We start from the raw sequence: 16,165 nt of genomic DNA, 5'->3' as shown, positions 1-16,165 counted from the left end.
ACGTTACAATACTTATGTTATCGCACAATTTACAGAATATGATATAAATCTTAATTCTACATCATTATATTTATATATTTATCACAGGTTTGGTTTTTTAAACGATTTTTTCTTTTTTCGAAGGAAAAAACTACTATGAAAAACCTCCGCTTTACATCTTACAAGCTAGGGTTAATCTATACGCATTTAAGTACCACGGCCTAATTGAACATTAAGAAAGTTCAGTTATTAGCAGATTGTCCGAAAAACTGGAACGAATTTTGAATCTTTTAGTCAAATTTTGTATTTGATCTGACAAAATCTTAGTTTTTGATTCATCATGAAGCTTTCTGGTGGAGAAATGCCATGGGAGTCGTAGCATCATTTTGAGTACCTTATTTTGGCAGATTTGCAGTTTCTTGACATGTGACTTTGCGATATTACTCCAGGCTGAACAGGCATATAATATTATTGGCTGAAATATAGACTTATAAATTATTAGTTTATTTTCATCACTTAAGCCTGAGCGTCTATTTATTAGGGAATATAACATTTTAATTGCCAAATTTACTTTCTCCTGTATGTACTTTACATGATCGCAAAAAAATACTTTTTTATCAAAAATCACCCCCAGATATCGTACGGTATTGACCCACGGGATATCATAACTACCTAACCTCAAACCTGTACTTGGTATAAAGCAATGACTTCTTTTTCTAGTGAAAAAGATAGCTTGCGTCTTACCAATGTTTAATTTTATTTTCCAAGTACACAAGTAGTCTGCCATGTTTTGTAGTGCATCTTGAAGTTTGGTTACGATTTGGTTACCAAACGCATGCGAATAAAATATGCCAATGTCGTCTGCATACATAGCATATGAACAATTAGCTAATTTGGGAAAATCAGAGCAATAAATAATGTACAGTAAAGGACCAAGTACCGATCCCTGGGGAACTCCAGCGGGTTATTCGGTCATGTCAGAGTATTCGTCATTCAGAGACACGCAAAAGTAACGATTTTTTAAAAAGCAATTTATGATTTTTATTAATTTGTAAATTTATTAATTTGTAAATAAGACCATCATGCCATATCGAATCAAAAGCTTTCTCAATGTCAAGAAGCATTAAACCGGTTGATTTCTTGGATTTAAAGTGCCAGCAAAGACGGATTTATATTTTTGAACTAAAATAGTTTGTTGACCTCTTATTTCGTTTGCCAGAGCCACCAATCTTTTCTGCAGTTAATTTAAAAAATGCCAACATTTTTTTTCCAAAGGTATATTAAAACTTAAAATTACTAAAAAAGTTAAAAGCGATAAACCTTTTTTATAGATGAGGTCATAACAAACTAATTTTCTATGAATAAGTTGAGAATTTGGGGGTGTTGGAAAATTTTCGAATACATTTTTGTGAGCTACTCCACCATATCTACGACCTCTACTAGGTTACTCAAAAAGTTCATTTTTACTGTAGCACTGTGTTGTAATTTTTGCTAAATAATTTGATTGCAAGTTTTCGCACATTTTTGCACTGAAAATTTATTGTTCGTGTACTTTTGATTGTTATTTATACTATTAAATGACTTGGCTCATTTATATAATACTTATCTCGAAGCGCACTCGTATGTAAATAGAAACCAACAGCAGCGAGTAGTTTATCGCACTATTTACAAAACATGCCTGCATGTGTGTGTGTGAAAACTCAGTTGACAACGGGCCTCTAATAGAAATGAATCAGAAGCGCAGAGATATGTATATATTCTTATATACTCGTATACGTAAATGTTTACAGTCTTGAACAAAGTTTTTGGAGCGCTACAGTTTATATCTCATATTTTTTAATCGATATCGGTATCGATAACTGTGGTTTGACAGCTGAGTATGACAAACTGTGTTGACATTTCTGTTCAGTAAGGTTTGGCAAGCCATCAAATCATTTAGCGCCAAAACAACGCTTCCAAATTTTGGAATTTTTTACTAGGAAAAAAGGAAATCTGTTCGCGTGGTTCGTATTGAAGAAGAGACCGAAATGTCGATTCGTTGTCGTTCTCAACTTGCTGGCCTTTGCTCTTTGCAAATCACCATCGGTTGCGTCGCATTTTGGCTGATTGGGCACCTTAAGATTTGTTATTCAGATTTATTGGAAAAAATTAGTCGAAAATTGAAGAGATCGAATGGACTCGTAACTCGTAGCCGTGGCGGACATACATATGTCGGATATCATATTCTAAAAATAAACACTATGTCCATGTAATCGTTTTTTTTCTCTCCAAGACCTATTGGCCTCCTGAAGATTTTTTTTTTTATCCCTAATTTGTAAGTTGCCTTAATTTTCTTCTCTCCATGACCTATTGGCCTTTCGGAGAATATTTTTTTTTATGCTTAATTTGCAAGTTGCCTTAATTTTCTTCTCTCCATGACCTATTGGCCTTTCGGAGAATATATTATAATATTATTTTTTATCCTTAATTTGCAAGTTGCCTTAATTTTCTTCTCTCCATGATCTATTGGCCCTCTGAAGAATATTTCTTTTCATCCTTAATTTGCAAGTTGCCATAAGAATTCCAATGCTGCCTCTGCTTTCAAGCAGTGAAAGAGTAGTAACTTTCTTGGCTAGCTCATCGGCCTTGCAATTTCCTTCAATATCCCGGAACCAATATAAGGCTGGCCTTGAAAATGATGCTAATATCATTTAAAGCTGCTAGGCATTACTTTGATCTTAGTATAACTGCCTCCATTGATTTGATGGCCGCCTCATTGTCTGAAAAGATATTTATCGTAGTTTTTGTTACGGCGTGTGTGTTCTTCTTCTTTTTAATTGGCGCGATAACACGATTTCGGCCGAGTTAATAAAGCGCACCAGTTGTTTTTTTCTCAAGCTAACCGGCGCCAGTTGGTCACACCAAGTCCTTCTCCACCTGATCTTTCTAACGCAGAGGAGGTCTTCCTCTCCCTCTGCTACCACCAGCTGGTATCTCATCGAATACTTTCAGAGCCGCAGCGTTTGTGTTCATTCGCACGACATGACCCAGACAACGAAGCCGCTGGATCTTTATTCGCTGCGCTAAAGCTCATACAGCTCATTGTTCAATCGCCTGCAATACTCGCAGTCGGGTGTGTGTTGAGGTAAACAATCACATTCTGACCTAAGGTTATGACTAGGACTTCTGCTTGGTAGACGATACAGCAGTCCGAAAGTAGGACATATCATTCCAATCCTAATTTTGTTGAAAAACTCCATAGCCTACTTTATTTTCTAGCTTGGATACATCTGTGTAGAAATATTTTTCCCGCCTTCTTCATGGTCTTTGAGTTTGCCACTATTTTCTTGGGGGGATGCTAGTCTTGAGAGCCTGTTGAAGGTGGGTTTAGGGAAAGAGTATCGGTGCTGCGTAAGAACGCAATAAATAAACGGATGATTCTGGGTTCTTACAGTTGTGCTGACCGGAATTAAATGCAGCTACTCATTACAAAAAAAAAAAAAAATTGAAAGAATATATACATTTTGGCATACTAAATTTATATTTATTATGAATATTACATATTATATAATATTACTTCTAAAATGTTTCGCAATACTGTACTTTGGGGAACTATCTATAAACAACTTGCCCATGCTTCAGGTGAGTAAGTAATTGCTTGTTGTTTCTCTGCATTGATAAGTTAATGTTAATTTGGGAGGAAGGTCTTGCGCAAGTCTAAAGATACAAGCATTGACACCCTCACCATTATCAATGGCAAGGCGGCTTACAAGTTAGCGCGATCACGTGAAATATTACGAAAGCTCGCTTGAGGTTTACACGTGGAAACCTTCAAAGTGACAACACATTTTCATTTCTGAGTGTTTTCTGAAGAATGTTGTTAATACCCACTCATGTGTAAACACGCCCATGCATATCTATATAAACAAGTATGCAGCTGAAGAGTGAACAGAGCGCATCAATTAAAGTAATCATTTGTAATCTTGTCTGAGTTGAGATATCTAATAGTACGAGTATGCACGGGCTGAATAATAAAAGAACGGGTGATCAACAAATATCCAAAAGTATTTTAAATATAGATATTTAATGAAGGTTTGGAAATTCATACATCTGATCATTTACATAAATAAAGGTCGGTTTGAGAATTTTACGGTCGAAGAAAAAGTGAAGAAAAAGTAAGGGCTGTTTTAATTAAAAAAAAAAAAATTTTAAGAATTGAAAAGTCAATAGGACAATTTGAAATTACAAGCACGCCTAAATAAATCGACTGCACAGCATTTGCGAATTACTATAGCTACACACACCAACATGAATTGGCGCAAATATTTGTCAATATATATATTATATATATAATATAATTGGCGCCTACACCCTTTTTGGGTGTTTGTCGAGCTCCTCCTCCTATTTGTGGTGCGCGTCTTGATGTTGTTCCACAAATGGAGGGACTTACAGTTTCAAGCCGACTACGAACGGCAGATATTTTTATGAGGTGCTTTGTCATGGCAGAAATACAGGTTTGCCATTGCCTACCGAGGGGCGACCGCTATTAGAAAAATGTTTTTCTTCATTTTGCTCTTTCACCGAGATTCGAACCTACGTTCTCGCTGAATTCCGAATGGTAGTCACGCACCAACCCATTCGGCTACGACGGCCGCCTATGTCAATACTTTTGTCAATTAATTTGAATACTTTAGAAAGTAGAAGACTTATACTTGCTCTCTCGTTTGTTTTTAATGTTATTAGGGGGTGACATTGATTGCCCACCTATGCTTCAAAGTATTAATTTTCTTACATCACCCATAACTTGTTGTTACGTTCTTCCTTTCTATCTAAATCGGTTAGGTTAGGTTGAACAGGTTGAATTGCAGTCACGTTCGCTGAGCTGACCAGTTCGGTCAGCGATACTAAATGGAGCTCATTAGTTATGCGTTTTGAAATAGTCCATGTGTTCCGGTTTCTATTGCGAATTTAAGAAGATATTTCCAACCCACTGCTGATATCTTTTCCTATCCATCAAACTGTGGGGACCCAGATATTTTAAGCGTGTTTTTAATAACGCAGGAAAACCGCAAAGGAGATGCTCTTCAGTGACCCTACTCTATACATTCCTTGCATTTCTCGCTGGCCGAGATTCCTACCTTATAAGCATACGCTGCTACTGGGCTATGCCCCGCCAGCACACCTATCATAGCTCTAAAATCTCTTCATGTGAGTGATAGTATAAATCGAGTACGACTGTGATCGTTACGTTTCCACATGATCTTTATATTCCTACAGGTGGAAGAGTCTCCCATCTTATCCTAAGTTTTCTGATTGTATTTTCGTCTAGTTTGTTGTATAATATTCGTATTGACTTTGGTATTTCTTTGGCAAAATCCGAGGATAGAGAAAAACCCAATTATTCGTTATATCATCTTCTATCTCGCTCCCTTCAATGGCCATATGGTCTGGAATTCTGTAGAAATGTAGCTTACAATGCACTGCTAACCTTTTTACTGCCTCCTGAAGAACGAGCTTGCTCATTACACTAAACTATGTAATTGCTTTAATGGCTGCCTGACTATCTATGAAAAAGCTAACCTTGGAGTTGGTCGCAGTAGTAACACAAGCTAGGTCTGCGCCTTTCCAACTGCGAAAACCTTAGCCTGAATACACTGCAGTGATTTGGAAGCTTATACGCTGGACAGTATATTCCAGCGCCTACTCCACATTTTAGAACCGTCCGTATAAAAGTTAAATGTATTGAATCTTTTTCCCCCTTTAAAAGCCGGAGCCAAATAGCCATATTGACTATATTGTTACGTTTGAGAGATCGTAAAGGATTTTTAGTCCTCCTGCAGATTTCGCCGCAAGGTTTTCTGCGAAAAGATCTATAGGTGGTAGGTCAAATAGGTCGAAGACCGCCGTTGGAGTCGATCTGAGTGCTCTTAGGGTCAATGTATGAAGAGTCACGGTCATAGTCATGGTGTGGTACCAGAGTACCATAGAGAAGTATTGGTCTGACCACTACTGTGTAGCACTAATACAACCGAGAGAGAGACATATACCCCAGGTTGCCCCAATCATCCATTTACATCCTGGGCCTTATTGGCATTTTTCACCTACATTTCGTTTCTCGAAATTTTTCTAAAATTATTTTTCTCAAAACCGTGGCATGACAGCGCTCAATAATATATCGAAAATCAGCCTTATATAAAGAAAAATACAAGTATACCCAAGAATTACTCAAGACGTGGTCATTCGAAGACGAATTGTGAGAGTAACTTTGGCTTCTACGTCTTAGGAGACTTAACAACACAATTGTGCTCGCTCATTTTACGCTCTTAGACTCGTCCAAGTACAATTGGCACGGCCTGCTGTGAAATTTTCTTACATGACCGACACAATCTCAGTCCTAACGTATGGCGCAGAAGCTTGGACGATGACAATACCCATTGAGGCGTCCCTTAGAGTGTTAAGATTTTTGGATTTTTGTACGTTAGCGACGGCGTGTATCGTAGGCGATGAAACAATGAGCTTTATGAACTTGACGACGACATAGACATAGCGCAGCGAATAAAGAGCAACTGGATCATACTGTCCGTATGGATACAAACGCTCCGGCTCTGACCACCAACTGGTGGTAGCAAAGGAAGAGAAACGCTTCGTTTGCGATGGAAAGATCAAGTGGAAGTGCTCAACTGGCACCGGTTAGCAAAAGAAACAAACGACTGGCGTACTTTGTTAAGCTCGGTCAAAATCGCGTAAGCCGTTATTGCGCCAATCAAGAAGAAGAACCTAGCCTTGATATAGGGGCAAAAATGACCAAAAAATCAATCAGCCAATTATAATAATTAAAAAGTTTGAAATAAAACGATAAACATTTTTTTATATTATGATTTTGGTTTCAAAGCGATCTAAATTTTTATAAAAAATTAATGAAAAAAATTAGTTGAAATTGTCCAAAACATCACGTTTCCAATTAAATGTATGCAACTGTAACTACTTAATTATTAATTATTTTTAAATTTCTTAAATTATTTTTTCTTTATCATTCGATTTTTTTGTATCACCCGTAAATGTTCAGCAACCAATTATTTCTATTAAATTATCTCACTTATCACATTTTGTAAAAGTATTATTGAGTTGCTTTACACCCGGGCACCTCTGCGCCGTTTTCGCGCCATTTGGTCGCGCCAAGATTACGAAACTCACACTCATAATTGATTTTTTTTAGCGAATTCTTGTGAAAAGCTTTTTTTTGCAAGCTTTCTCGTGAGATAGTACGCTACCAAATTAATACAGGGCATTCAAGGTATTTGCAAATTGGCAGCAGATATAATATTTATTTGCCTACGCTCCTTACACTGGCTGGTTTAAATATTTGTGGGTAGTTTATTTAAGTTCATCATTTGATGTCGTGAAAAGTGTCTATGTGAAAGAAATGTAAGTGTAAAAGTGTAAAGTATAAAGTTTTTAGTGTTGTTTTTGGATGTACTAGCTATTTACTTGTAAAAGTAGTGAATGAAAAAAATTAAAATCAAGTGTTGGAGGCGCGCACGAATTATGAATGTTTGTTTTTGTTAAAAATGCATATCGACAATCGGACCTAACTATTAATTTTCGATTTGAATTAGACTAGGTATCTGCAGGCAAGAATTATCGGTGGACTATACACGCTCGCCTACAGTTGCCATTTCAACGTTCAAGATCCTTCTACTCTCGATCGAACAGTGGGAACGGGACGATATAAGACAAGGCGAGTTCATCAATGTTTACTCAGTTGGCTCAAATTTTTAAGGAAGGGGGCTGAGGTGTATATTCCGAGCATCTGGGGATCTCCTTCAGTTTTCGGCTTTCTGACTACTGTAGTGTATTTCAGGTTGAACTGATGGCAATAATGAAAACTGTGACACTGGTACAGTGTGATGCGATACCTGGAGATGATATCAACATTTTCACTGATATTCAGGCGGCGATAAAATCCCTCACAAAGCAGTCGACAACCTCCAAAGTAGCCATGAAATGTCGGACATCTCTAAACGAGATGGGTGAGTCATTTTACCCAAAGGTAATATGGGTTTCTGGTCATTGTGACCTTGAGGGTAACTGCAGAGCCGCTGAACTAGCGACACTCGGCATTGAATGGACCGATGAGGGCAAAGGCAATGATATAGGCATAGCTTTACAAACATGTAAACTTCTTATCTTTGAGGAAATTGTAGGAGGAGCGAATGAAAAATGGCGTAATGAAAACACCTCCAGGATCGCTCGACAACTGTGGTCGACTCTCAATGCTAAACACATAGAATTTCAAAAAGGCGAAATATGCAAAATCTTACCATAATGATTTCCATTCTAACGGGGCACTGCCTAATAGGCATGCGAGCCCAGAGGGTGATTGTGTAAACATATGACTTCTGCAGAAGTTGTCTAGATGAGACGAAGGAAGAGACGATTCCGCCCCTTCTGTGCTATTGTTCTGCTCCATCCGGACGTGGTACATCTATATTTTAGGTAGATAATTTTTCAATGACTTGAAAGATTTCAGTTCTGTGGAAATCAGGGGTATGAGCCTGAGTTTTTCTCACAATAAACAACCACTTCAACCTAACGTAACCTAGGGTAGTTAGTCGTTTTGCTCTTGGAAAGGATTAACGTGGCGTCCACTTGGTCTCATTTTAGTTCCTCAGAAAGATGTCCTCAGTCCTATTACTGCATGCTCTCAAATTATCGTGATCTGTGGTACATCCAAACAGCTCTTTCAACGAGACTGTGCATGCGAGGTGTCGTTATATTTCTGGAACTGGCGTCGTGAGAATGAGTTATGAAGCAAGTATAGGATTTTGATCTAATTTTTAGTGCAATCTGGAAAATATTTTCCAAAAATTTTAAGAGAGGAACATGATAATATGATTAGGGAAACTCAAGGTGGCGTTATTCAGGAGGCAGAGGAAGTAGTAACCGTGGCACTGAATGGGTTAACTTTGGAAAACTACCAAGTGGGATCTATCGCGTAGAGTTGGACTGAGATTATTGCGAAGAGAAGTAATAAAATTATGCTGCGTTTTAATGGCAAATCCCTAGAACTCCTGCCTCATAGCTAAGGCTTCTAAAGGAATGCTGAACATAACGGTCATATGTCCAGTAGTTCAGTGCCACGTTAATATCTCCTGGTGAGTTGACTTTCCTTCGTGACAGCTTCTGTAAGCTCCGTGTTCTGCATTCAATGAGTGCTAAAAAAAGTGAGTGCCATACTCTGTGGATTTTCAGAATAATTCGCCAGCTGTTAACAGCTTATCCCACTCTAACTTTCTCCTCAGCTTGTGAATTTTCGCATCTCAGAGTGATTTAGATTAGATTTACCTCCTCCATCGTTGCGATATCTTTCTGTTGCACGGTTTTGTTGGTGAATTTTGCAAGCTCACTTACTTACAAAAATGTCAAACGTGCCAATGGAAGTTTCTCACGCAGAGAGGTACGACATGCCACGAGGAACTCCAAACATATATGGGTAATGTTTTATACTGCTAAATACTAGGTCCGGTTCCTCACAGGTTCCAGAGAAGCCAAATGTGCCCTTTTGTTGCCACTTGAGCGGAATCTACTTCCGTTTATTAATTAGTTTTCTAGTATAACCTTCTCGGTTACGCTGCGTTGGAGATTCCGGATGTTGACTAACTCCAAGTTTGTCCACCACGACACAAAAAAACAAAAACTACTTGCTAAGATGGAGATGCCACCTTTTTGCTAGAGCGGAGCAGTGGCAGGGATAGGAACGCTCTGCTTCTCCCTCTCATCTCTAAGTCTTCTTCTCATATGCTGCGGAAAAAGTCAAGCCCCCACTCGTTTGCCGTGCATCCTTAAAGGCAGTGCTCAGTGATGGGATCCACCACAGCCCGAATGGAGGAACGGCCAATAGGGGCTAGTGTTTTAGATCCTTTTTCTTCGAGTCAAGGTCAGATCTGTCTTATCATTTTGGTTGGTTTCTCGCCCTATCTGTAATTTACCTGTTCAATGCAAGGTCATCTAATCCAGAGTTTATACGAACATAGAGGTACTATTGTGTTATGTTCTTACAACAATAGCAGTCATAAGACCGTGTTCTAGTGAGGAGACGAGAAGTGCCACATGTTTCAACAGTAAGCGTTGTTGTTGTTGCCGGTACTTTGTAGTTACCGATCGTCAACGTCTAACTCATCTAACTATAGTAGTAAACGTGCTGTTCCGACGGGTGGGTCCAGATGGAGAGCGAGGTTGGGTGAGTAGATTTGATGGGGTATGTGAATAGGTTCACATACATCCTGGACATATATTGAGTATGCCAGGGTCCGTTCTGGATAAGTAGCAGTTAAACCTACTACAACACCCAGAACGTAATTGAGTTACGTACGTACATACGTAAAAGTTACTCGGACCTCACGATGCAGCTGAAGTTCTTCGTCTGCAATAGGTGGTGGTTAGCTTTCGATAACGGAGGAATGTCGTTTAATGTCTGTGCGTATACTGTCCCGTCCAGTAGTAGTGTTTTGTTGACGATCTCATCAGTGTAGTTGAGGAGATGCCTTCTGATACGCCTCGGAAGTAGCTCAGGCTCTAACAAATATCTGTAGGGGTGATACCTTTGGTAGCACTCAAGTAGAAATGGTTTGCTGAGCATTTACTGTGCTCCTTAACCGGGAGCATGGAAGCCTCGTTGTGAATGTGTTGCTGGGGAGACATCAGGAGGCATCCCGCGGCTTCCTTGATTGTAGTATTCCGACATATTTGGAGCTTTTTCTACTGCGTATCACTGGCGCCAGGCAACCAGTTATTGCCATCTGTTTCGTCAGGCAATGTAACATAGCCAACCCGACTGGCAAGTTAGGACGGATCTCTTTATCCGAAAACTGGAGTTTGAAGTTCGTGTCAGTGCAATCTTTCCAAGTAGACAGGATTGGAGCGAGAGGAAAATCTGGACCGAAGCTGGTACATCTCTCTTCACTGACGGCTTTCTTTAAATCAGCCCATTTATCTATCTCTTTAAAATTGCCAAATACTGATGGAGGTTTTCCGGCAGAAGTCTTTGCGATTCTGCATATGCAAAATGCTTAGGGAATGTGGGAATGTGGGAACGGGGGAGATATTAACATTTGTTCCAATAGTCAAGCCGTGATTAAGGCTCTGACGACGTCATGATGCAGATCCAAACTAGTTAAGTCCTGCAAGGAGGAGATCAAATCACTTACACACTCAGGTAACATTTTTCTGATCTGAGTTCTAGGGATCTGGGACATATTAACATAGAGAGAAATGAAATTGTTGATGAACTTGTCAAGAAGGGGTCGACTGAATTGACCCTCGAGACCTCCTACTCGCTCATCGGCATCCCTCTGACTGTTGTTGAAGGGAAATTGTACTACTTATTTATTAGAAAAGATGGAGCCCCATTTATACATAATAATATCAAAACCACGCTTTAGTGCTGCTTGTGTAGTGCCAGAGTGGTACTTTAACCATTTCACCTACACATCTACTACAGGCATCGCGAAGTCAGGTACGAGGATAGCGCCCCGCCCTATCTTAAACTCACAGAGAGAAGATGGAGTTGTCAATTTCACTGCACTTTACGGTGTGAAAGCTTAAAAGGAATTAATGCTGCTATTTTGGATGTTTGATGATGGATTTGCCTTCCTTTTTCTCAAAATTCAATTTTTTGCTTTTTGCTTCAATTTAAGGTTTTGAAGTATTCTCATTTCACATACTTTTTGTACGAGTATAATCGCCTAAATGCTGAATCCATTAAAAGTTTAATTCAATGCAAAGTGATCAGGGATTTTAGGCAGCAGAATATGTGCATCTGTAGTTGTGGGAATGTTTAATCTGAATTATTAAGATGATTTCCGCAAACGAATCAGGAGAGGATTCTCGTACAATCCAAAGATGGTTGTATGTATACGCAATTAGGTGCATATATTTGGACAAACAATCGACAGTGATGTACTTAACACTCAGCTGGTGACGTTGAGTGCGTTAGACTACTCGGAATTTTGCGAGTATCGAATATTTTCAGTAAACTTTGAACTTAAATTCGGTATACTTTCTAGAAGCAAGCACAATCAACGCCCTTTGATATCCATAACATGTTTCTTAGCATCATTGTAAGTGCAAGTGCAAACTCAATTGCAGAAAAAATTGTTAATATTGGAAAGCATAGAAATCCCTAAAAACCATCTACACAGTATTAAGACCAATCCCTGAAACCTCCTACACACCGTCTTCTCTAATGTGATGCCACTGCTAGAAGAAGGAGTAGACATCTCCGCCGGATGCGGTCGTAAGAAAAGCACATACGCTCAGCTCACCCAGCTCCATCTTAGGTATATTGAAAGAGCTGGGTTTGGATGAAGTACTCTAATGGGTAGGGGGCCCAAAAGACCATAGGGTCGAAGTGCGAAACTACTGTCTTTTCATTCATTCAAGTCAATATTCGGCTCCTGATAGAGAATGGCAAAGAATAATAATGTGAAAGCTTGATTCTGTATAGTGCTTGGCCACTCTTGTGATGCTGTGGGAGCGTGGTCCATCCAAATCCATTTCTTGCGTGTAAGCTGGCGTAAGATAGGCTCCTCGTTCTTTTGCCTCCAGAGCTCTCCGTTACTTATTATATTGGGCCGCCAGAATATTTTGTATATTATCCTCAACCATTTGTTGGTGAAGCAGTGAACTTTCTGGGTGATCGATTTAGAAACGAGTCATGCTTCACTTCCATGTAGCAGCGCCGACTTGACACATCCGTGTCGTTGGTGTTTTTAGATATGCAGTCGTGCCCGCTGGAGATCGAAAGCTATCATCCGATATCTTGGAAGTCATAGAGACAGAAGATAAAATAATAGAGCTTCATGCGATGTAGTTCTCGGTGCCCCACTTATGAAGATCATTTTTCATATCTTTATCTTAGAAAGTAGGTTGAGGTTAACCGCACTGCTCAAGGTGAATCCACATGACTATTATATAGATACAGTGGTAAGCGCTGGTGCGCGGCCTCTACTTCTTCTATCCGATTTGTGTTTTCTTTCTAGTTTAGCTTTTTATCCAGAATTATCCTATTTTTAGGCTAAGAGACATACCGTTTAGCTCCGCTCAAGCTGCTGCGTTCTCCGCATTAGATTACAATCTACGGCCGATCAGAGCTGTTGCTGTAACGGGAAATGTTTATGGGATTTAAGTTGGCGTACTCCCCCAGGCTGTCGAAGAAAGGAGCACCCAGTTACTTTAATAGCCTAGCTGCCAAACCCGGACATTTACAGAGCAAGTGCTTAATAGTTTCCTCGTCTGAAAGGTCACCACAGCTTCTAATATTGGGTTGGGGAATAAGTTCGTAGCGTTTTTAGCGAAGACTTTAATTTAAACAAAAAACAATAATAATATCAATAAGTTAATCAAGAAGTTATTTAGTCAATTTTTAAGGACCTCTCTGTTATCGAAAGTAACGCCATTCATATAGTTTGTCAGAAAGCGGAAAAGATAGTAATCGGTTGGTGCAAGGTCCGCAGTGCGTGCGTTGTCGTGAAGGAGTATGGCTCAGGTCTTTTCGAATAGCCTAATGCACGCGGTGTAGCTGGGCAATGTTGACCGTGGTATTCTTTTCGAGCATTCAGAATGCAGAAGCTGTCTAAATGAGGAGGATACGATCTCGCACCCTCTGTGTCATTGTCCTGGTCCATCGCGACGTAGATTCACCATGTTAGGTAGTCAATTTTCAGTTGAGTTCCAATCGATGAGTTGGCATATCTTAGTACCGAATGTGACTCATAGTGGAGTGTCTGGTACTGTATGTTTCTCGTAGTCGACAACCGCTACAATCTAAGCTAACCACAATCCATGCAAAACAATCGCAAATGGACTTAACGTCACTCTCTTTGTCAAAGTTCTTCACGCCACCAGTTGAGGGTTAATAACTCCAAGTATAATTGCATGTTACATTACTTGCATACATATTCGAGTATGCGTGTAAGTATATATGTATGTGCAAAACACTATTGCAGTTAGTGTGTAAGCAATTTATTCTCGGTCATAGGCAAGCACATAAGACCGATAGACCACAGCTACTTATACGGAAATGTACGAAAATCTAAGCGAACCGGTCATAGACACATCTTTGCTAATAGAAGCCAGGAGCCACATGGGCACATGTTCTGTTTGCTTTGTCGTACGTATACATACGTAAGTATGTATGCACTTACCAGCCTACATTCATGCAGCTGTTGGTTTGCACCCACAATTGCGGAAGATGTATTGTATGTTTGTATACGTACGATATGGTCGACATTGCCGAGCGGAGCAAAACCGCAAATAGCTACAAACAATGCTAATTAATTCAAAGCACAGCTCAAAGGAATTTTTGGGCAAGAAATATTTTTACCCGCAACTCTGAGCCATTAATTTCTACCGTGTGGCCGTATATTCAAGTACTCGGATAATAGAGGTGTCATAGTGAAACTACATATTTGTTGTTGTTGTTTTCGTTTTAGTTCCATTAATTTTCACTGGAGTAGCCTAAAATAGTACTAATTACAAATACTCGCATGCATCACTTTGATAAAAAAGTTCCCGGAATATATTCAGAAAATTCAAAATGCAAGTTAATTCCTAAAAAGTCATACTATCTTATTATGCCAGCGTGTGATCCAGCTCTCTCATAATTTCTGGAACACTATTTTCGGTATAGCCATCAGAACCATCGTAAATTTTTTCATTACTTCCTTCCTTTTGTTAAAACGCGTTTCCCGGTGCGGTCATTCAGGTGAATTCGATGGCTGTTGGATGGTATTCGTTTCGTATTTGGCCAACAATTCACGGGCGATGTTGGTACTATGCGACTGTGCATTATCTCGGTCGGGAATTCACCAGTTCTTTTTCACAAATACCTTCTTTTTTGGCGAATTGCTTTGCGTAAACGACTAATACCGTCCAATAATAGTCCTTATTATGTGACCTGTCAGCTCTCTGATGGTTAACTTGCGGTGAGTTATCAACTTTCTTTCACATTATTAATGTTTTTATCAGTTTTCGACGGCCTATCACTATGCTCGTCATATTCGATGGACTCACGATCTCTTCTGAACTCAATTGATGCCAATCGTAAACGGCTGGTTTCTTTAGAGTATTATCACCGAAATAGTTTTCGAACATCTATACCTGTAAGGTTTTCGCTACCTCTGTCCTCACTGACGGCTCCAAGATGGAATCGGGTTTTCTCTAAATCATCCAATTTATCTATTTCTTTAAAACTGCCGAATACTACTAATGTTTTCAGGCAGAAGTCTTTCCGACCCTTAGGCATGAAAAATATTTAAGGAACGTTGGAGTAAGGGAGATATACATATTTTTTCCGATAGTCAAGAGGCAATCAAGGCTCTGACGACGCCATTGTGCAGATCAAAATTGGTCAACTTCTGTAGGAGGAGATCAAATCTCTTGAGTGTGAAGGTAACATTTTTTCAGATATGGGAAAAAGGAAATTAAATTACTGATGAGCTTGCCATGAAGATGGAGCTCCGCAATAGGCAGGACGCATATAGTCTGGAATATTCCACGTCATTCACGCAGACAAGTTAAATGTACTATTTGAACCACGTTGTAGAGGCTGTGGGGACCTTTCACACGAGGACACTACTCAGCACTTTTTCTGTAAATGTCCGGGTTTTGCAGCCAGAGGATGAAGGACACTAGGTGGTCCTTTCTTCGACAGCTTGGGGCAGAACTCCAACCTAAACCCTATAAAACTTCCCCATTAGATAAAAAGCTCTGGCCGGCTGTGGAAATCCGTCCGCTGGTGGGCTTATAATGGCATCAAACCAGTGCTTTAGTATTACTTGGGGAGTGCCAGAGTGGTACTTTAACCATCTCACCTAACATCAATAAATGTACTTTATCCGTCCATCGGGGAAGAGCTAGAGAATTACCAAAACTTTCTTTAGTATTTTGCTGGCGCACACAAATGTCGTGCGGTTAACAAACTTTTATCAAACTTAAAGAAGCTTGTGCCGTGGGAATGGGAATGAGTTACTCCTTACGGAAGAGCTTTCAATTAATCTTTCCATAAGTTACTTGTAGCCAAATGTTACAATATTTCGAAAGTGTAATATGCTGCATACTTACAGGCGAAGAAAAAAGCAAACTAAGCTTAGCTGAAAGTCCTGCCCATCTGCCAATTTATCTATCTTTAGTGTCAATCAATCTATCC

At 39.5% G+C, this 16,165-nt stretch overlaps 1 protein-coding gene across 3 annotated transcripts in view; it reads left to right on the top strand.

Annotated features, from left to right (window-relative positions):
- Positions 1 to 16,165, top strand: part of LOC129253026 (uncharacterized) — a 41,049-nt gene that overhangs the window by 10,672 nt on the left and 14,212 nt on the right. Inside the window, exon 1 of one of the 3 annotated variants that reach the window (XM_054891240.1) lies at positions 7,299 to 7,383. The exons of the other annotated variants lie outside the window; for them this stretch is intronic. The gene's annotated coding sequence lies outside the window, so the exon portion shown is untranslated. Of the gene's footprint in view, positions 1 to 7,298; positions 7,384 to 16,165 lie in introns of those variants that run through there. 3 annotated transcript variants of the gene reach the window in all.

This window comes from Anastrepha obliqua, chromosome 1 (genome assembly GCF_027943255.1).
Source record: "Anastrepha obliqua isolate idAnaObli1 chromosome 1, idAnaObli1_1.0, whole genome shotgun sequence".
Lineage (NCBI taxonomy): Eukaryota > Metazoa > Arthropoda > Insecta > Diptera > Tephritidae > Anastrepha > Anastrepha obliqua.
The sequence above is the reverse complement of the archived record's forward strand: the minus strand, read 5'-3'. Positions and strand labels throughout refer to the sequence as shown.